The 15,097-nt window shown below is 43.5% G+C and overlaps 1 protein-coding gene and 1 long non-coding RNA gene across 7 annotated transcripts in view; one reads left to right on the top strand and one right to left on the bottom strand.

The window, feature by feature from the left end:
• AKT3 (AKT serine/threonine kinase 3) overlaps positions 1-8,995 on the bottom strand; it is a 285,284-nt gene extending 276,289 nt beyond the window's left edge. For 2 of the 4 annotated variants that reach the window (XM_039530509.1, XM_039530513.1), the window contains exon 1: positions 8,657-8,995. The gene's annotated coding sequence lies outside the window, so the exon portion shown is untranslated. Of the gene's footprint in view, positions 1-8,378; positions 8,485-8,656 lie in introns of those variants that run through there. The other 2 variants (XM_039530512.1, XM_039530510.1) reach the window with 2 other exon arrangements.
• Positions 8,996-9,260: 265 nt separating this feature from the next.
• On the top strand, positions 9,261-14,479 carry LOC120401032. Of its 3 annotated transcripts, none has more exons than XR_005596247.1 (3): positions 9,261-9,465; positions 12,310-12,434; positions 12,951-14,479. It is a non-coding gene; the product is annotated as an uncharacterized LOC120401032 (long non-coding RNA). The 3 variants fall into 3 exon arrangements; XR_005596245.1 differs by lacking the exon at positions 9,261-9,465 and adding an exon at positions 12,099-12,158; XR_005596246.1 differs by lacking the exon at positions 9,261-9,465 and adding an exon at positions 12,110-12,167.
• Positions 14,480-15,097: the final 618 nt, after the last annotated feature.

The following is a 15,097-nucleotide window of genomic DNA, read 5'->3' as shown; positions in this document are numbered from 1 at the left end:
TCCAGAAATTCCCATTAATCTGGATTTTAATAAGTTATCAAGCACACAAGAAGCACACTTGACCTCACCATTCTGCTTCACCCCTTTCTCTTCTCCCAAGCCTTCTGCTTGTATGCTGTCTACTTAGGCTCTGATCCTGCACACACGCATATGTAAACGTGTGTGTGAGTGAGTAGTCCAACTGAACTCTCATACGAAAGTTCATACATGTGCATTTTACTTTTCTGGAACTTGATTATCTAACCAGGCATAAAGAACCTACTATCCTGTTGCCGCTATACAGATTAAAAAGTAAAATCCAAGGGTCTGTGAGCCATTATGAATAACAAAATTAAGTACAGGAAAATATTCAGATCAAATTTAATTTTTTTTCAAAATACTTTATTTCAGACTGAAAAGTACAATAAAACTTTCACCAAGAGATTACATTCTGCATTCTCAAAGTTGTATTTATTAATTTGGGGGATATGGTGCAATGATACTTAATAAGAGTATACAATTCTGGAAATATAACTTAGAGGTCCCATCCCTCACAGCATCCAAAAATTGCCAGAACTTTAATTTGGTAACCTTGAACCATGCTCTAACTTCTCAGCTAAATCCACCTAATAGCTCCTATTTATTATAATTTTCTTCAAAAATCGGGGATCCTTTTAAAGAGCTACACTCAACTTGCATATTTCCCAAGGATTTGGTGGATTCTCTAATCACTTGAAAGTCTCTAAATCAACACTGTATATCTTTCTAAAAAGTATGCTAGAGCTCAAATAAGTTAGGGGCTTGAGGGTAAGGATCTTTGGCTTGTGTTCCACAAGAGGTCAGATTTAAATGATCATCAGGGTCTCTTCTGGCCTTTAAATCTATTGATGTCCTTATACCCTATTTATTATTAACTGCTTTTTAATGGCATTTGTCTTAATTTTGGTTATACTTTTGTTTACAGATTTTAAATTTGTCCAACATTTAACCATCAACTCATTCTAATATTCATACTTTAACCTCCAATTTTTCCCCTCAAAAACCAAAAAATTATATATTAAAAAATTATACTTTTCAAAGAAAAAAGAATTAGAATTCAATAGACATTTTGCTTGTTGGTAAAGTGAAACTCTGCCTTCTCAAAAATTGTTAGTCTACAGTGTTCAGAAATTTAGACTTTCAATTTGAGGAATACTGAGTTATGGTATTAAACTAGCCCTGAAAGGAAATTTGGCACACTTATTCATTAAACATTCAACACCAACCAAAGTTAATGGAAAGACCTTTATTAATTTCAGTGGACCTGGATCAGGCGGTTTGCCTCAGTGCTACAAATAATGGCGCATACAAGTAACTTCACCTACATAAGTACATAGTCCAATTAAAGTTAAAATATATAAAGTGAGTAAAATTATGCTGATACATGGGCCTACAGGAATGGGGCCTCAGTACGTAAGAACAGCCATGCTGGGTCAGACCAAAGGTCTATCTAGCCCAGTATCCTGTCTTCTGACAGTGGCCAATGCCAGGTGCCCCAGAGGGAATGAACAGAACAGGTAATCATCAAGTGATCCATCCCCTGTCGCTCATTCCCAGCTTCTGGCAAACAGAGGCTAGGGACACCATCCCTGCCCAGCCTAATAGCAATTGATAGACCTACTCTCCATGAACTTATCTAGTTCTTTTTTGAACCCTGCTATAGTTTTGGTCTTCACAATATCCTCGGGCAAAAAGTTCCGCAGTTGACTGTGTGTTGTGTAAATACTTCATTTTGTTTGTTTTAAACCTACTGCCTATTAATTTCATTTGGTGGCCCCTAGTTCTTGTGTTATGAGGAATAAATAGCACTTCCTTATTTACTTTCTCTATACGAGGCATGCTTTTATAGACCTCAATCATATCCCCACTGAGGCCTTGGCTACACTGGCACTTTACAGAGCTGCAACTTTCTCGCTCGGGGTGTGAAAAAACACACCCCTGAGCGCAGCAAGTTACAGCGCTGCAAAGCGCCAGTGTAAACATGGCTCCCAGCGCTGTAAGCTAATCCCCACAGGGAGGTGGAGTACCTGCAGCGCTGGGAGAGCTCTCTCCCAGCGCTAGCGCCACGACCACACTCACACTTCAAAGCGCTGCTGCGGGAGCGCTCCCGCGGCAGCGCTGTATGGCTGCAAGTATAGCCATACCCTCAGTTGTCTCTTTTCCAACATGAAAAGTCCCAGTCTTATTAAGTTTTCCTCATATGGAAACCGTTGTGAGCATACCATGGATTTATGTAGAGGCAATATGATATTTTCTCTTTTATTATCTATCCTTTTCTTAATGATTCCCAACATTCTGTTTGCTTTTTTGACTGCTGCTGCATATTGAGTGTGTAAGTTTTCAAATTCCCATACTTCTCTGTAAATCTAGTTACTATGGTCACCAACTCAAAAAACATAGGACTGTTACTACTTGTTTTCAACCACAGTTTCTAACCCTGAACAGGCGCGTGCACAAGGGTTGGGAAGAAGCAGTGGCACAGGCCTCCTCTATGATCGGCGGGGGACCCAAGAACTCCTCTGGCCCTGGGGCTGCAGCGGGGAGCGCAGACCTTCGCCAGCCCTAGGGGAGAAGAGCTCACTCACTCTCCCCACCACAGCCCAGGAGCAGGAAGAGTTCTGTGCCCCTTGCTGGGGACCCGGAACTGGAGGAGTTTGCTCTCCTCCTCCCCCCACAGCCCCAGGGACAGAGAAGTTCTGCGTCCCCCACTAGGGCCCTGGTGCAGGTGGAGCTCACTTTCCCTGCTGCAGCCCCAGGGTGAGAGGGGTTCTGGACCCCCCTGCCTAGGCCCTGGAGGAGCTCTCTGCACCCCCCCCCCCCTTTTTCTACTATGGTATTTCCTCCTAACATGCAGTGTGCAAACTCAGTGAGGTTACACACATATCCCCATAATGTGTGGTTATGGATGTACCTGTGTCTATTTGATTTGCACACGTTCCCCCCCCATAATGTTAAGGAGCTTGTATCCAAGGTGGATTAAAGGTACATTTTGTTGAAATGGTGAATATACTGTTATTTATTTGCATATGATCTATGTGAGTGTGTTGATATGGTTTAATGTCTATAATGTGTGTGTTTAATGTGCCTTCCCAAAAGTGATAAAATATAAATTCCTGAGCACACCACTGAAGATCAGTACCTGACCATTAAAATAAAAGGGGATACATGAAAAATAAATAGGGGGGACTGTACTTAAATAAAATGAACCACTATCTATTCTAAACAGAAAAGTGTGTTAATGGTACTAAGAAATGGAAAAGAAATTGAGCCTACACAAATTTTGAGTATCTTAAGTGCTGAAACTAGCAGGGGCAGATTTACAATGAAACACACAGTGCCCTGGCCTGGGGCCACCAGCCAAGCACCATCCAGCACCCCCTGCGGGGGGGGAGGGGGCCGCTGTGGGGGCAGAAAATGTGGAGAAGAGCAGGGAGGGAGCCATTTAAAAGTGTGCTGGAGGTGCGGTGAGTTTTCCCAGCTGGCGAGCCAGGCTCCTGCTGGCTCCCAGGACTCCTGCTGCAGGCTGGCGCTGGCAGCCCTGTGTGCCACAGCAGGCAGGCAAGGGGAAGGCTGGGGGCATGCTATAGGGAAGGCGTGCGTGCTCCCCTAATTGGGCGTCCGTCTGTCCTGCTGCCCTGCTCCTCTGGACACCAGGCAGAGCAGGTGCAGTCCCTGGCGTGCACTGCTGCTGGCGGCCCCCTGGAAAAAAGCCAAGGGAAGGGAGTGGCAGGCCAGGGGGTCTCCGCTCTCACATGCTGCCGCCGCCGTCACAGCTCCCTTTGGCAGCGGCAAGTACGCATTCACCAGCCAGCCAGGTAAGGTAACCCAGCAGCCGCAACTGGAACTGCCTCAGCCTCGATCTCCCCCGCGCAGTATCCCCCACCCCCACCCCCCACACACACACCCGGCCCACATCCTCAGCCCTCACTCCTGCACCCCCCCCATCCCCACCCCTGCCCTGAGCAGCAAACGGGAGCTCCTGCACTTTCCCACCCCCACCTGCACCCCTCGCACCAAACAGAAGCTGCCCCAGGTAAGCGCTCAACACCCCAACCCCCTGCCCCAGCCCTGAGCCCTTCCAACACCCTAACTTGTGGCCAGACCCCGCACCCCAATTTTTTTTACTTTTTTTTTTTTAATAAAGCACTCTTATCCAAAGCACTTTACAATAGTTAGCTAACAGTACAAACAATATTTGGTAAGATCATTAAGTGGTCTGCCGAGACCCTTAGCAATTTTCACGTGTTCTGTGAAAAAAAAAGTTGACTACAAAAACAATCAAGATCCCTCACTTTATTTTCATTTACTTCCTATTACTTATAATATAGGCAGAGGATGAAGAAAAAAAGAATGTAGTACAGGGATGAGGGAGATAAGAAACAATATTCTTCTTGGCTGGGTCTTGAGGGGGCCCCCAAAAATGAATCTGAGCACAGGGCCCCACTAACTCTAAATCCATCACTGGAAACTGGTATACTCTTTTCTCACTGTAATTTCTTTTTAACAATATCCAACCCCTGTTCTTAAGATTTTTAACTTCTCCTCAGCTTTGTGGTGCACCTACTAATTATTAACTACAGGGACTGATGAATTTGCTCAACAAAACCTGCTTGAAATCCATTTCCATACCTCAAAAATTCAACTATAGCGAAAATACTGAAATTGAGTCTATGAGGTCCATGAAATCAGGCTGTCATGCTGAGTCAGTATGCTGTCATAATTATGTAGTATTTTTGTTTTCTTTCCTGTTATATATTTAGGGTTTCCTCAAGTTTAAACTACTCTCATACATTTTCTCTTCAGAATAAACAGATTCCTTTAGTCACCTCCTTAAAACTGTTCCACAGAATGCAGTAAGCCAGCACTTAAAAGGTTTTCACAGTATAAGAAGTTATAACATTTTGCCTGCAGTTTTCTGTTTTCTTGCTTTCATTAGATTTTGACACCTAAAATAACTCCCCCCCACCTAACTTATCTTTTTGTCTATTACTTTAAGTGCAGTCCCAATCTTCATGTATCACATCAATCTGTTACAAAAGAAGTGACTGATATCAAAACTTTATCAATGAAAACTTGTGATGCTGTGAATGTGTTTAGTACAGATCAAAAGGAAAATGTGTTAGTTGAGACAAAAGTTTTGTTAAACACACTTCATAATTAGTGAGATTAGCTGAACAACATAAATCCCCCTTTTTTATTTAAAATACATACTCTCCATGAATTAACACATTCTCCGGTGATAACAAAAAGTAATCCAAACATTTTAAAAGAATTGTAAACAGTAAACAAAATTAAGACAGGAATGTTCCAAAATAAAACATAATGGAATATCTAAAACAATGAAGGGTATGTATATTTCATATGGAGATTTTAACTATATGAATTTTTAATATTTAAGCCTGCTCAGTCATCTTAGGAATCTACATGTTCTATTATTTCCCTTTACAAGTCGTCTTATAACAAAAACCAAAAACCCAATTGTTTTAGACAGAATGTTTAATTTAGTCTGAGGAAAAACTAATCTTGAGTTTTAATACACACTAACATCCTCAAAAGTGCAACTGCAGTATCATTCATTACACTTTCACAGAATATCAGCTAATTTAGAATCTATCTATACTAGAAACGGAAATATGTTTCAAGACTTTGTTACAACACAGTTCTCTTCCAACACAGTTACAGGATGTTTCCATTGTCCCATGTTTTTAGTGAGTTGCTTTGTTTTGGTTTTAAGTTTAGTAATAGTTTTTAGAAGCACGTTAAAGCCTTGGATGATTGCAAGAGATGTTAGGTCCCTTCTGTATTGCAAAACAGAACTGTACTTTAACTGTGTACTTTGGATTTGTATCATGGATGGGAACAGTCAAACTGGATTAAAGCAACAGATATTTTTGTTATGTTAATCATGGCACAAAGTAAACAAGGTTTCCAAGTTACTTTTAATGGGAATCACTGCATTAGTGTACTGGTATCATAACAATAGCTTCTAAAAATGAAACATTTAAAAAAGTTATTTAAAAAACTATTTATAATTTTTATTGGGAACAGGAGGGATTATTAGCTATTTACCCATTTAAATCATTAAGACTTGTACCCAAGAAATGAGAGAGAACTTTGCAAACTGTTTCCTGATACACGTTTTCTAGGCATTTTGAAGACACTATTTGTCTGAGGATGGGGGCGTGTTTTGTTTTGTTTTTTAAGAGTAACAACTACAGAAGCACTCAGTTTGAAATTGCTTTCGTAAATCAATATATAGTTTCTTATAAACCTGCTCACAGAAGCTTAAATTATAAACAGTTCAACTCTAGAGACGTTTTCATGTTCATCTTAATACAGTCCCTTTTCACAATAAAATTTGTTTTAGTTTCAAAAGCAATATAACTTTTCTAAGAGGAACTAGAGTTTGTATCATAGTTCCAATCCAAACAAAATAAATCAAAACCTGCTGAGAGACTACCAGCTTCCTACAGACATGTAACAACTGCAACAAAACATTCCTGATTTCTTAATTTGGTTTTGTGTCAAACAAAAGTATATACTAAAACACTGAGATACTATCTTTCCATACAGCTATATAAAAGTTAGTAGAATCTTCTCAAGGTAACATTAATACCAACCTAGTTATAACAAACAGAGATGAACCAGGGAAGAAAACACCTACAACAAAAGATTATTACTAGTCTGTGTAAAAATCTACAAATGTTACGCACTGATATGAGAGAGAGAATTTGGACTAACCAAATTTTTTACTTACTTACTTACACACACACTCTCTCTCTCTCTCAAAGAAAATCATTTAGCTCTGTAAAGTTTTCCTTTGAATTTCCATGTTTGTCTCCTCCAACCAGCTCACACACACACACATTCTATAATTAACAGCCCAATCCAATTAAAGATATTGGGGTCAATTTAAAACTCCCAGCAGGAAAACAAGAAGACCTACAAACAGAATATCCTTAATGAATATACTTTCAAAAAATCAAAAGCAACTTTCTTCTTTTGTATGCACACTTTCTTACTTCAATCCTGACTGCCCTAAACTGTGTTATGCATGTGGAGCCATACAAAAGTAAAATACAATGCATGTGGAGCTATACAAAGTAAAAAGCAAAGCACTTTGTTAAAAGTTTAGCTTGTTCATTTTTATGCTACTTGTTTGTAGGCAGGTAAGAGTTTTTTTTAATATATACAAAATATGCACCAACTATGGTTGCTAAATTCAAGCAGCCCTATAAACAAAGTTACAGTAAGTCAGAAGCAAGTACCTGCAGAACAAACTGCTATAAGCAGTATTATATAAGTATCAATACTGGCTAATAGTTTACGGGATATCTACATCTGAACTTCGACAATAAAGGTCTTTGTCATAAGAAATTTACTTTAACTAAAGTAGATCTTAAAGATTTATTTTTGCAGAATAAATTAAAATAGCCACTCAACTAGTAATTATATTTAGGAATGTTATGTTATCCAGAAGTGTTAAAACCATTTATCATCCACTTAGCTTTACATTTAAATTTTAAGATAACAAAAGTCCTGTTTTAAAACCACTCATTTTAATTAAGGTACAAGGAAGAAAAAAACTGTTAGAAGTGATGTAAAATGTCTGTTTATTGCCCAGAAGTAAACTGAGAATTGCAATTCACATATAGCAATTAAACACTCTATAAACCCCCTGTCTGTCACCACTAGTTACTTCATGACAATGTAATCTAAATATATGATACTTCTGTGATCCAAAAACTTTCATTCAAAAGCAATTAACCCTCAAATAGCCAAAGTATCATATACCTATATACACTGCAGTTTGTATTGTCAGAATAAATTACACTTTGTTTACAGAAGCTAATAACTAACCCTGCAGACAATAAACCCTCACATTACTAGGTCAGGCCTTTTTATTCAACTGTGCTGCCTATAATTCTGTGCAAGTCCTCGAAACCACAACCGAGAGCAATGCACCAACTAACAACAGTTCACTTCAACATCAACTTTTGGATGTGCAAGACAGCCACCATAATGGCTGATCCAGCAGGACTGATGCGCAGGAGGAGGTTGGTTTGTTTACTTGCTTGCCAGAGCCGCCAGCAGCAGCAGCACCACTTGAGCAATGCAATGCCACGAACAGACCATCCTTCCACATTTCTATTCTTAGCACAAGCGCAACTTCCAAGCTAATAAAAAATTTACTACTAACAACACAGACTTCTACGTTGCAATTACCTCAAATCCACTGCCAGGCGAGGGGGAGGGGGGGCCAAGGAAGGCGATGGGGTGGGTCGGGGGAGGGGTTTCGGCGTGGGAACTAGCCCCGTGCACCTCCCCCCGCCCCGCCATCACCTCAGCGATGCAGTTACCTGCGGTGCCAGGACAGGCCGCCCCCGCCCGCGACGGCGTCCCCTGCCCGGCTCGGGGCGGCGGCCGGTCCGAGCCCCCCCGGGCCGGCGCCGCTGGGACCAGTCTCGGGGGTGTCTGGGGCTGAGGGGGAGGAGCTGGGCGCTGATGCAGCCTCCTCCCCACCCAGACAGGGACGGTCTGGCTAGGCCACAGGCGCCCCCTCCCCGGCTCCCCGCGGGCTGCCTGCGCGCCCGGCTGCGGCCCCGTCACCCCAGCTGCCCCCAGACCCGGCTGTTACCTGCGGCGGCGGCGCTGCGGGGCGGGCGGCGGCGGCTTCGGTAGTGGGATCCCCGCTCCCCCTGCCCGGTCCCCCCGCCAGGCTCGGTCCCGCGCGGCCGGTGTCTCCGCGGGGGGAGGGAGGCGGCTCCGGCCCCGGCTACATGGAGCGAGCGTCCCCGCTACACAGGAAGGCGCCCGGCCGGGCAGCGCGGCCGCAGCATCCGCGGGGTCAGGGCGGCGGCTCCTCGCTCCGGCTCGCTCGCCCCGGAGCCCCCGCTCGCGGCTCCGCCCGCCGCCTCCGCCGGGCTCGTTATTGACTTTCGGGAAAACTCCCGACGTCACTGGCTCCCCCCGAGTGTCTCCCCCTCCGTCCGCGGCGGCGGTGGCAGCGGCGGCATCCCCCCGCTCTCGCGAGAAGCGCTGCACGGGGGGGTCTGCCAGACAGAGGGGGGAGGAGAAGGAGGGGGAGCCAGACAGAGCGGCGGGGGGGGGGGGGTTGACGGAGACAGCCCGACCGACCCAGCCACCCGGCCTGACAGACAGACAGACAGCCCGGAGAGGCTGGCTGAGGGGAAGGAAGGGCCAGAGGCCGGGAGGGCTGGAGAGGAAAGGAGCTAGGCAGAGAGGGAGATGGAGGGGATGAGGAGAGGCAGGCGGAGGGAAGAGGGATGGAAACTCATCACCTGGGAAGGGTTCTAGGGCTGGAAGAAGTTCACCTAGGTTTCAGTTTTCCTTTTCAGGCATAAAGGCACGTGTGGCTAAGGTTACCCAGCCGGAAAGTGGTGAACGTTTCCGTAGCTCTTGGATTTTTGTACCAACACGCCCTATGTAAGGATAATAACCATCCCCCTGCTGCTATCTCTACACTTTATGGTTAAGCCCTTTTGTTTTCAGATTTTATTTTGTTTACAAGTTCTCAGCTATTTGTTCAGGTTTATTACAAAAATTTTGAAAAAAAATAATTAACCTCACACTTTTCTGGGTAAATATCAAGGTAACTATCTCTCTTTTCTCCAGATCTTGTTTTTGCCTTTTAAACTTTCAAAATAAAGTTTTGTTTATTTTCCTTATGTTCTGAAAGGAAAGCAGATAGTTTTTCATTTTCAACCCATTTTAGCCTGAAAAGTAATTCACCAGTCTTTATTTGCTTTGATGTACAGATAGTTATCAGCATATCTGTAAAGCTGATAATGTGTGTGTGTACTGGGTGTGGGATTGATAATAGTAATATATCAGTGCTCAAGTCATTCCGTTACTTTTGCCCTTGCTCCCCACTCCTGTGAAGGAAATAGCAACTCAGGAAGAGGTTGTGGAGCTGCCATCTCTCCTGGAGCAGGCCTAGAAGTGGAAGAGATGGAAGAAGCAGAGTGAGGAGGTGGCACCCTCATCTCCATCTCTTCTGCTTCAGGGCCCACTCCAGAAGAAGAGGTGGTTGCTCAGTAACCTAGGTGGCCCAGATGATCAAACTGCCCTCTCGCCTGCAAGAGCATGAAGCCAGATCTGGGGAGTTCTGGCATTTCTGAAATTCAGGTGAAAACCAAATAATGGCTTCTGTAATGGCAGCTGGTTTAAAAAAAATGGTAAAAACTGAAAACAAAGGGCCTTTGTTAGGGTATAGTAACTGTTCCCTGTACTACCACCCCTCTGAGGTGGAATGTGAGCTCTTTGGAACAGGGACTTTGTTTATGATCTGTAAAATACGGAGTACATTTATATCCCTCTTTAATAACAGCTCTACTTTTTCCAATAGTGTTATTTGCCCGTTTTCTCTCTATATTGTAATTTAAATGAAAATTCTTCTATAAAAATTGTGTAGTTTATAGTGCACAAGAGCTATCTAATCTGGACATGTTTTCAATTTTATTTCATTTTCTTTAAACACTTGTCTTCCCCTGAAAACTGATGGCACAGTTTGCTCTGTACAAACTTCGAAGAATGGAGCAGTAATACCACAAGGGAAAATGTTAAAACTCATTCTAGCTGAGATATCTATAGAATATCTCAAATCTGTACCTTTTAAAAAAATCATTTTTAGCTCCTTGCTTAATTTCTCCAGTGTTCACATATATATTTTATCCTCATAGATGTCTAAGAAAGATCAAGAATTTTTTCCACTTAAAGTTCTCCTTGATCGTTGACTGAAAAAACTATAAACTTTTGCTTCTCAGATCTTGATCCTGCAATACTAACTTGAACGAGTGATTCTTATGTATCTAGTCCCATTGACTAAAAGACTATATGTCAGCAGACTGCTGCTTCATTAAAATACATTTTTTGGCAATATACTGCTATCTTTTGATTTTTATCAGTTTAATGTTTTGCATAATATGTACGCAGTTTTATTTGTGCTGAAGTACATCCATGTACAGTGACATGTATAAGGATCTATTATCACTCCAAAAGGAAAAAGATGTTGATTGATCAAACTAAAACTTTTCAGTGTTTCTTTACCCAAACATTTGTTCTAAAAGTGACCTGCAAAGACAATATTTATTTATGGGAAACAGTGGGTTATGTTTCAGAGTAGTTATGTTGTTTCTTTTCCTTGCTACTCCACTGCCTTTAAAAAAATAATTGAAATTGCAGGTCCTTGTTTCCTTCATTTGCTGGAGGACCTGGTGAGATCTCTGAAAGACTTAAATAATCACATGGGGCTGTAACCAAGATTCAGCTCTCTGTCTCTTCAGTTGTGAAGGAGAAAAGCAAAAATTACTCCCTACATTAATTAATAGATACTGTTCTAGAAAAGCATACACCATATATTGCTACCTTCTTCAGTTCCTACAGTGAGGGACTTCCCCTTTTTCAGTAGCTCCTCAATGAGATGAGTAGACTGTGTCATCAGTCACTATTTCTGTGGCACACTGCTATTCTGTTTGTTGTAGAGTAACTGCAAAAGAACCCAAACCTTGAGCATAGGCAGAGGTGAAAGCAAGCCGGTCCGGTCTGATATGGAGTACCGGCAAGAGCCAGTACACCGTCCTGGACTGCACCAGCTTCCACGGCCGGGATGGAAAGGGCTCTGGGCTGCCCGTGGTGGGCAGCCCAGAGCCCTTTCCATCCCAGCCACGGCTGAGATTTAAAGAGCTGAGAGCTCCCTGCCACTGCAGGCAGCCCAGAGCCCTTTGAATCCTGGCTGCGGCTGGGATTTAAAGGGCTCAGAGCTCCCCGGGGCTGCGGGCAGCCCAGAGCCCTTTGAATTCTGGCCGCAGCTCTGGCGGCTGGGCTGGGGCCAGGATTTAAAGGGCTCTGGGCTCTCCTTAGTAGAAGAGCTCTGGGCCCTTTAAATCCCAGCCCCGCAAAGCTCGGGGTTCCCCCTGGCAGCCAGAGCCCCAGGCCCTTTAATTTGCCTCTGATCCCCGGGGGGGGGGCTCCCAGCCACCTCTGCAGCTGGGAGGCCCTGATTGATTTAAAGGCCCTGGGTCTCCCAGCCACAGCTGGTGCCCCAGGGCCTTTACGTCTTGAGAGGCCACACCTCTTCCGGATGAGGCCACGCCCCCCTCAGGACTCCGGCAGTACTGGTAAATCCTGTAAGTTACTTTCACTCCTGGGCATAGGCAATAACTAGTAGACTAGCTGTCACCCTGCACCTTCCTAGATGCATGCTTTGTTTGATACTAGTGTCACTGGCTCACTAATATAGCCCTTTTATTCCTCTAATCTTCCTCTTAGGACACTTATGTAGCAGGGTGGCTTGCCCAGAGCTGGAAAGCCTGGGACTAAGGCAGCCCCAATTACAAGATGAGTACCACCTGAGAGGAATCAGGGACTCCAATATAAAAGATAGCAGGAAGGTGGTGAGTATGATGTTAGGGTGTGAGTATAGGGTAAGAGGGCTGAGCTTTAGCAAGAGAGGGCTGGGGATGGTTTCAGGCAGAGTTTATGATTTTCGGACTTTGTTGAGAACAGTTTGGATTATTTTGTGATTAAGGTAGTGTGAACTTTATATGACATTAAATTAGCCTGAGAAATGGGTGCTAAGAGTCACAATAGTGACTATCTAAAGTACTTAAGTAAAAAGTCTATGAGTAGGGGCTAATAGGGACAGAGTGCCTCTAAATCACTCCTGGACATAAAGGGGTACTCAACAAGCAGCCACCGTGCTATAACCCTTGCTTGGGAATATTCAGCAATCTTTTCTGCTTTACCTAATTTGATTTTGAGGGCTGTACAGATGTCTTCACAACCTACTGATTGACCATAACTACAATTTCTTGCTTTGAAAAACTACTAAATTTGTATTTAACCAGAGTAAATATACCATAAACATTAACAATAGCTTTCAGTATTGCTTCTACTTATTTTTTTCACAGGGAAAGGCTAATTTTATGATACCGGAGCACTGCTTCCCTTCCTGATTACAATCTGGCTCCCCAAACTGTTCTCTGATTTTGATCCTTCTCTCTTGGAGAGCCAGTCAGCAGCCCTTCAAAACACCTGAAGTTTCAAATAAGCAATATGTGTGGAGCTTCTATCTTGGAATTCAAGCCTTTGTGTCTCAGTGCATCCAGTATGTTCTTTTTGGTCTTTGTCCCAAGACAAACTCCATCAAATAGTGTTAAAATAAATTATCTCATATCATACAATTTCAAGGTAATAAGGACCCTTCTGCACAGTGGCAAGTATTCAAAGGCCAAACTTTTTGAGTGAAATCCTTGTCCCATTTAAGTTAATGGCATTTGATATCAATAGAGTCAGAAAGTCACCTTATGTTTCTACTAAGTAGGTATGCCTTACTTTCAAATACTAATCTCTGCCACTTGCAATGAAAAATGCCACACTAGTAAAATAGATACATTGTATCTTAGTTTATTTCTCTTATTTTTTAAAAGCTGTCTATTTTCATTACTTTCTTTAATTTTGTTAATGGCTACTTTGTATAAATAACCTAGAAGATCCAACATGAAACCACATTTACTTTATATTTTAAAATGAAAAACCAAAAATGCTGCAGTAATGACACTTTCATTATTGATGAGGAAAACATTTTTCTTCTTTAATGAGAAGTACTTTATTATATTTAATTACATTAACTTACACATTTCTGAAAAAATGACCATGGGCTAAAATTGCTTGTATTTACGTTGAGCCTAAATGTGAATTTGTTTGGTAAGATTCCATTAGAATATTCTTGCTCTATCCCAAGGAGGGAAAGGGGTTGTTCATGAGTTAACACCTTCTGAAAAATGTACCATTTTGTATTTCATAACTATCTTTAAAAAATTCAGATTCATCATGGATTTAGGGCTAGATCTACAAAATAACTTAGTTGCCTAATTGCTACTTTTGGCATCTGTGAGATCTTCTAAATCCTTACTCAACTGCTGCCTGACTCTGTGCCTGAAGTCCCTAGGCATCTGATTTTCCACTATTAGAGTCCCCTAGATATCCATGTTTCTGCCAGTTAACATACACACAGCTGCCTCAATTTGCGTTTTTGGGTGCCTATTTCACCCATAAGCCCCAGTGGGATCCTTAGAGATGCTGCTCCATCTGTTTCACCTGTGGGGCCCAGCCCAGTAGACAATCTCAAAACATGTAACCCCACACAAAACAGCCAGAGGAGAATGTGGAGCTTGTGCCCCCTCCCCCCCGGCCTTTTAGCTCCATGGCTAGAGCACTCACCTGGGACATGGGCTCACAGGGGACTGGAACCAGGGTCTTTCTCTGACCCAATGCATATTTATGTACAGTGGAACAGCTTCAACAGGAGAGATTGAGTGAGACTTGCCCTTGAATACCCCATAGCCCAATGGTTAAGGCACTCTGGCAAGGTAGGAGACCAGAGGCGGCTCCAGGCACCAGCACGCCAAGCGCGTGCTTGTGGCGGCAAGCCACTGGGAGCGCTCTGCCGGTCACCGCAAGGGCGGCAGGCAGGCTGCCTTCGGCGGCATGCCTGCGGAGGGTCCGCTGGTCCCGCAAGAGGTCCGCCGAAGCCGCGGGACCAGTGGACCCTCTGCAGGCAAGCCGCCGAAGGCAGCCTGCCTGCCGTGCTTGGGGCGGCAAAATGCCTAGAGCCACCCCTGTAGGAGACCAACGTTAAAATTCCTTTTCTACATCAGACAGAAGGGATGGGGGAATTGAATCGTGGGTATCCCACATTGTGGGTGAGTGCCCCCCAAACAGTGGGCTAAGAGTTATAAGGAGGGCTGCTCCTCCTGGCATTTCTTGCAAAAAATAATTGAGGCACCTAACTCCAGGAGAGGGTTCACAGATGGGACTCCTAAGCAGAGATAGGTACCTGCCTCTGGCCTGGACCTAGACCATACCCCTGTCCTTGACATTTCTTTCAGGCTAGTTTAGGGACTCCCTGCTCAGTATGCTGGCATTTCTGGATCCCATTCTTAGACACCCAACTCTGCTCATACAGAGGGAACCAGGGCACCAAACTCAACACTGTGGATTGATCCGGATGACAGGGTGCCTAAAATGTGCTACACTGCTGAACATTGTAAAACCT

This window comes from Mauremys reevesii, linkage group 3 (genome assembly GCF_016161935.1).
Source record: "Mauremys reevesii isolate NIE-2019 linkage group 3, ASM1616193v1, whole genome shotgun sequence".
NCBI classification, from domain to species: Eukaryota; Metazoa; Chordata; order Testudines; family Geoemydidae; genus Mauremys; species Mauremys reevesii.
Note: the sequence above shows the minus strand (reverse complement) of the source record. Positions and strands in the feature narration are given on the sequence as shown.